The sequence below is a fragment of the Mustela lutreola genome, chromosome 15, assembly GCF_030435805.1.
Source record: "Mustela lutreola isolate mMusLut2 chromosome 15, mMusLut2.pri, whole genome shotgun sequence".
Taxonomy (NCBI): Eukaryota; Metazoa; Chordata; class Mammalia; order Carnivora; family Mustelidae; genus Mustela; species Mustela lutreola.
Genome location: NC_081304.1, coordinates 49,130,125 through 49,137,607, shown reverse-complemented (window position 1 = coordinate 49,137,607; position 7,483 = coordinate 49,130,125).

Genomic DNA, 7,483 nt, shown 5'->3' with positions numbered 1-7,483 from the left:
CAGCATCCAGCAAGGATTTGGGGGAGGGAAGGAGCGCCATCCTGAAGGATGTGCTTTTCTCTCTGGTTTTACTAGTTTTTCCGAGATTTCTCCACCACTATGAGATAACTTCCTTCACTTATAAGCTTTCTCCTTCGATTTGATCTGCTTTTTAGAAGTTTAGCTGTCGGGTGGGAGGAGGGCAGGCTGAACCCATGGGATTTCAACTTCAGCTTTTGGAAAACTTCCTTTTGTCATCTGTGTGCTTTTAGCTTCTTAAAATGAGCTGTGCCAATCCCCAGATCTGCTTCAGCTGTATCCTGCCATCTGGTGTGGCCTCCCATTTCCTTAGCAAACAATCTGCAGTTGTCTTCCTGTCTATCTTCCCACAAAGGCCATTTTAAAATTGCTTTCTGGGTGCATTTGTCTTCCCCAGCCCTGGAACAGGAGGCCGAGCTCCTTGGCAGGACCCACACCATTCAGACCAGGCTCGGTGGCACCCGCCCGGCAGAGGAGCTGACAGGATATAAGCAAGCATCTCTTTCCAGAAATGCATTTTCTTGGCTAAGGCCAGAGGGCCTTGACGCTTGTGCAATATTGCTTCTCCCACGTGATTCAAAGCTTCCCAAGGCCCACACCGCTTCATACAGCCCTCACCTCCTCAGAGCCCCTGGCCTGGTTCCGGGCAGGCATCCTTCAATGTCGGCAAACACCTAACCTTCCTCATCAGAGCAGCGTTAGAGCCACGGCGATGCCGTGAGCCTGCGGGTCATCAAAACAATGGCTGAAATACAAAGGCGTGGAGGGAAAAAAGACGTGCAACATGACTTCCACCAGCTCTGATTTCCAATTTTCTTTTCCTGTACTCCTGGCTGATTCGGAGCCACATGTGGACAACTCTAGAGATACGGAAACTCAGACGTGAGAGGCAAGAACAGGGAGCTACCTGAAGAAATGGGGAGGAATCATACTTTGACTCAGTTTCCTGGAGCCCTCTGAGCTCCAGGCACAGTGCCTGGCACCAGCCAAGGGTGTTCTCTCAACCCTGGATGCCCAGGTGGGGAGAGGTTACCATGGAGATGCCCAAGTACAAGGTGAGTGAATTACTCGCCTGCGGTCCCAGAGCTAGAACTTGGCAGAGGTGGGTTTTGGCCTCTTCTCCAGATCTGTCCTTGCAGGCAGCCTGACACTATTAGATGAGGGGCTGCCCGGTTACTAAGGATGGCTTCTTGGCTCCTGGCCTCCTCTCACTGCTCCATAAATTCATTTTGTACCTTTATGCCTTCTGCACTGAATGACACTACAAGAAAACCGAGCTTTGAGTCAGGAAACGAGCATGGCTCCAGCACGCAGTCCTGGGGCTGACCTGGAGGATGCTCCTGCCTCCTGGGAGCACTCAGACCCCTGCTGGCTTTTGCACAGGCTTGGCGGCCAAGCTTTCCTAAGCCAGCAGTGAACTTCACCTACAGGAGGCTCCTTGGCTCCCCAGCTGGGGCTGGCTCTTCCCACACTTGCCTGTTTCCCTGCTGTTGCTGCAATCCCTAGTCAAGCGGTTACATAAGCAGTCCCCCTTGCCAACTGTCACCAAGGCCACCTGGAAAATCAAGACATACGCAAACCAGCAATGGCTTGCCAGAGGCGCGACACCCTTGTACGCCTGTTCCCGGCAACTTGGGAGCTATGTTCAAGCTGTCTCCTTACTACCAGCCCTGGATTTTTCCAAAGCTGGAACAACAACATGTATTTTCTGCAGACTTAAAGCCTGTTAAGGTGCTGGGGAGTTCTAGCATAAATAGGCTGGAAATTCCAACGTTACATCTGTCCTCGGCTTTCTGGTTTCTTCCTAATGTCAGCATGACATACTTAATCCCGTGTCTGTGTCCTGGTTCCTCTACCAATGGGCCTCAAGGCCTGAAGTGAGTCATCCTTTCTCCCCAGGGCCCTGCTTCCTCATTTGCAAAACGGGGGGATCACGGGAGACAAGCACCAGGACCCTTCTAACTCTGAACCGACACATCCGTTCTCCTGCGGTTTAGCCTGGAGCCTTCTCTTTCCTCCTGCCTGTCTCATGCATCCTGGCACAGTCCTCAGCACAAGCTGGTGCCCAAAACATAATACATGGACAGGCCACGGCTGTTTCCTGACGGCTCCCAGGATCGCACAGTTTGTTCGAGCCAAAGACCTGGCAGGAATGTTCACAGCTCATAAAGCCACATTTCAAAGGCATGTTGTAAGGAGAGGATGAAGGACAGGGGACAAATGCTGCTCCCTCTCCATGCTTCTTCCATTTTCCAGCTTGGAACTTGTTAGAATCTTTAGTTTGAGCATGTTCCAAATGTCTGTAGTTACAGAATATCTCCGCCCATGCCAGGAGGTCTGGAAGCCCAGCCAGGAGCAAACTATGAACACCAGCCACACATGCTATCCGCCTCAGCATTCCAGTTACAGAATAATTTTTTTAAGATTTTATTTATTTATTTGAAAAAGAGAGAGTGAGAGAGAGCATGAGAGGGGAGAAGGTCAGAAGGAGAATCAGACTTCCCGTAGAGCTAGGAGCCCGATACGGGACTCGATCCCAGGACTCCGGGATCATGACCTGAGCCCTAGGCAGCAGCTCAACCAACTGAGCCACCCAGGCGCCCCACAGAGTAATTTTTAACTATACTTTTGTAACTGGGGTTAGTAACCAAGGGGCAAAAGACTTACAGAAAATCCAATGAAAGAAACAAAGTAACTTCCAGAGAAAGAAAAAAAAAAGAAGAGTGAGAAAAACTGGAAAGGCCATCATGAGAAAAAGGACATTTTTTTTTTTTAAAAAAAGGATTAACAGAAGGTGTTAAAGTTGAGGCTATGTGGAAGTAGGTGGCAGGGAAAAAACAAACAAACAAACAAACAAGCAAAAACCGTGGCTAACAAATAATTAGAGAATGACTTAGTAAAGACATTGGAAAGAATATGGAATCAGAACGGTAGTGACCATTTTAAACAAAAACAGTTTCTGGGAATGGATTGCCTCTCATTTTTATTCTGTCTAAAGCTGGAGGGGGCACCTGGGTGGCTCAGTGGGTTAAAGCCTCTGCCTTTGGCTTAGGTCAGGATCCCAGGGTCCTGGGATCGAGCCCCGCATCGGGCTCTCTGCTCAGCGGAGAGGTTGCCTCCTCCTCTCTCTTTCTCTGCCTGCTTGTGATCTCTGTCTGTCAAATAAATAAATAAAATCTTAAAAAAAAAAAAAAGAAAGAAAGCTGGCGGAAGTCTGACGAAAAGCAAGAAGGAATAAGGACTAAAAGAAAAGTCTTACAGAGAAAATTTAGAGTCTGAATGAAACTCAGTCAGGTTTGCGTGCTGAAATGTCCCCAAATGAGTGCTTCCGAGAAATGAAACCTAACGTAAGAGATTTGAGAAACTGGGCATCACGGAGTGTCTCAGGGTAAGGAGAGGATGGGTTGAAAGGAATACAAAGAAGAGAATCAAATCCCGTTCAGAGAGAAGAAAGACCATCTGCAGGACAGAGGCACGCGAGGAAAAGGCTTTTGTCCTGCCGGTGAAGCAGGGAACTGTGGCTAAAGGGGCCCTCTTCCCGCTAGAGGCTGAACTACGTTTGGCCTGAGCAATGATGGCTGCCCGGTTTTTGTTGTTGTTGTTGTTGTTTTAACTCACAAAATCAAAGTATCATGTAGCTTTTCCGGCCTACCCGAGGCTCCAAGCAATGAGAGAAAAGGATGAATCATATGTAAGAATATAGCTTTGATGAAAAAGCCCCCAATCATTCAATGGCATGATGGGTTTAACAATCCCCATGATGTCTGTCTGACAGAGGAATGACTATTTTTGGACTTCACGTAGAAGGAATGTATCACAAGCATATTCACAGGTATTTGTGGCGTAGATCCACTTAGAGCAGCCCAAAGTGCCCTTCTTGGATGCAGCCTGTTTTATTTGTTTGTTTGTTTCTTCTTGTAGTAACAGTTTGTAGAGACTATTATAAGAAATAATGATAAGGCTTTTTTGGGAAAAATTTTAAAAAGCAGCGGTTCTAGCTAAAACTTCATAGTTCTTACCAGGGGCCACTTCAAATAGCTCTTTACACACATTCGTTCCTGTAACCCTTACATTAGCCCCATTAAGTAGGTGTTGTTGTGATTCCATTTTGCAGATAAGGAAACTGAGGCACAGGAGGTGAAATGACTTGTCCAAGTTCCCACAACTAGAAAGAAACAGAAGCCAGGATTCTAATGTATCAAACTCCCATATTTGCCTGCTCCTACATTTGGCAATTGTTCATACTTCTATTTGCTTTAAGTCCTCTTATAAAAGAAATCTAACACTACACAGAAAGTTGCTGTTGGGGCGCCTGGGTGGCTCAGTGGGTTAAAGCCTCTGCCTTCAGCTTAGGTCATGGTCTCAGGGTCCTGGGATTGAGCCCCGAATCGGGCTCTCTGCTCAGCAGGAAGCCTGCTTCCTCCTCTCTGTCTCTCTGCCTGCCTCTCTGCCTACTTGTGATCTCTGTCTATCAAATAAATAAATAAAATCTTAAAAAAAAAAAAAAGAAAGAAAGTTGCTGTTACATGCTAATCCCCTGTCCTGTCCCCTTTTAAAACACTTATAAGGGTGCCTGGGTGGCTCAGTAGGTTAAGCATATGCCTTCAGCTCAGATCATGATTCCAGAGCCCTGGGATGGAGCCCCAGGTCAAGCAATGAGCCTGCTTCTCCCTCTGCCTCTGCATCTCCCCCTACTTGTGCTCTCTCTCTCTCTCAAGTAAATAAATAAAATCCTTTTTTTTTTAATAAAAAGAAACACTTTTATATAAGAATCTTGAAGCTATGGACAATACATAGTGTTCATTTTCACATTTCAGACATTTATAAAGAATAATACGCTCTGTTTCCTTTGGGAAACTTGCTGTTTTCCTTTCACCATTATGGTTACGAGTCTTCTGTTTTGATACATATTTATCTCTTGATCTGTACCATTCAGCTATGCAGTCGCTAGCCACACATGGCGATGAGCTCTTGAATGGTGGCCATTCTCAGAGTAAAATGTATAGTGGATTTCACAGACAGGATGAAAACTAGTCAACTACCTCTTTAATAGTTGCTAAAATTGATCACATGTTGAAATGATCATATTCAGGAGATACCAAAAGAAATAAAATATATTACTGAAATTCATTTCCCCTGCTTCTTCTTCTTCTTCTTATTTTTTTTTTTAATGTGGCTAGTAGAAAATTGAAAATAGCATAACCATTCAGTCCTTCTAGGAAGTTGCATGGCTGCACAAGGTGAGGTCAAGCTGAGCCTGGAGGCAGGCGGGCTGGCTGAACTTGTAAACTACCAACTTGACTAGAAAGACTCTTCGAGAAATAGTATAAATCTGCCCAAGAAGCGATGACTTGGTGGCTTAGCTTGGTGAGGTCTCCCACTTCAGCTTTCATGAAGCCAGCATGGGCAGATTCCTCTGATATCTGCCTGCAATGTTATGAAGTCAGCTTTACTCTGTGCCACTAAGCGTATTAACTATTTTTAGGGCCAACTGTCAATGCACCTCCTTGTTCACACTTCCTCTGCTTTCAATTTGTTTTCTTAGGCCACAGCTATTTATACCTGCAGTGCTTTTTCATTTTCCAAAAAGAGATGTCCCCTTTATTCTGCCAGTGATAAAGCTGAGACTTGTAATTAGGTTATAAAACACACCGGAGGGGGTTGGGGGGAACGATGGACAATTGCTATGGGGATATTATTGATGAATATCAGATTGCTTTTCGAATTCTGAATAAAAACCTCACTTTAAGATTTTTTTTTTTTTTATTTGACAGACAGAGATCACAAGTAGGCAGAGAGGCAGGCAGAGATAGAGGGGGAAGCAGGCTCCCTGCTGAGCAGAGAGCCTGATGCGGGACTCGATCCCAGGATGCGGGGATCATAACCTGAGCCGAAGGCAGAGGCTTTAACCCACTGAGCCACCCAGATGCCCCATCACTTTAAGATTTTGAATCATAAAGTTACAGAACCAGCAGAGACCCGAGGTGTTGGTCAAGACCATAGATCTGGTGTCAGGCAAGCTGTGTGGCCCTGGGCCAATACCTCAACCATCATAAGCCTCAGTTTCCTTGCCCAAGAAATAAGATGCTAGCATCTGCCTTCTAGAGCTCTTTTGTGAATTAAGTATGATAACAATTGTGACTCTTCCTTGTATCTACTTTTATTCCACGGCAGTTGTGGTAATTACTATTAATTCTTGCACCATCGATATTTCCCCAAACGGCTGCAAGGGGATAGCCTTTTCAAGCACACCTGGTCTGATTCCAGCAGGCCTTTCCCCTCTGCTCTCTACCATGACTCTTAAAACTCTTCCCTGAAGTGGGGAGCTCTGTGGCTAGCAAGAAGAAAACCTTCAGAATCTCCCTCCCCTTGCTCTCCCCACCCCCTCCCCAGCCCCATGAGGGTACTCTATGCAGTTCTTGCTGAAGAAAGCCGTGCTAAGGCCCATCACTAAAGAGCCTCTACCAGCACAGTCTCCAACTTCCTACTTCCTTCTGCAGTCTGGCTTCCCTAGGGTCTGCCTCCATAATCCTCTCCTAATGCATCCGAATAGTAGCATCAGCATCGATGCTTTCCTTGGGATCAGCGACCTTGCTCTTAAGTACTCCGGCTCATCTTGCTCTCTGAATATGGGCTTCCTTGCCTCTCTTTAAGACCCTTGATGGTTGACTTTGAAAGGCTGGGGCTTTCCTACCTCATGTCCTCTCCCCCTCACTAACTAAGCTTAGGATGGGTGTCACATTGCCCAGAAATTTATTATGCAGCTCCCATATCACACTTGTTTTGAGAAATATAATTACAAAACCACCAGGTTTTTGGCCTAGGATCCTAGGGGCAAACCAGACTTTTGGAGCTCAGCCATGTATCTGAAGTTAGAAAGCAGTTTAGGATCTGCTGTGAATCTGAATAAAAGATTTTACAGTTAAGGAAACTGAGATCTAGGGATTGAAGAAACTGGCCAGAGGTTTGGAGAGTACCTACCTGAGAGTTGCCTTTCCTGTAGGATACATTTATTCTTCCCACCAGTCAATCCCCTTTTGCCTCCCACTGAAGTCGGGAGAGCCCTCCCACCACCTACCCCCACATTTAACACTGCATCTGCCATCCAGATGATGCATATTACATGTCGAATTATTAGTTCCTCCCCATCTAGCCATGCGGGGCTTTTAATTTCTTTGTCTCTGCACCGTTTGGGCTAGCAGAGTGTCACACTAAGGCTGGGTAGGGCTTTGCCGCCTGTCCTCCTGGAGGCCTCTGCACGGTGGGGGAGCTGTGGGTCCTCCCTCTCCGGGTTCTTGATGCCCGTGGAGCCCAGTGCTTTGCCTGTAACAGACCCTGGGTGGGTTTTTACTCTGCCTGTGGGTCAAGGTGGTTCTTTGGGAAGCCTTCTCCGAGGGCAAGGGTGGGCTATGCGGAGGCTTATGTATCTCAGCATTCCTGTATTAGTTACTTTTGGACCCTCTTC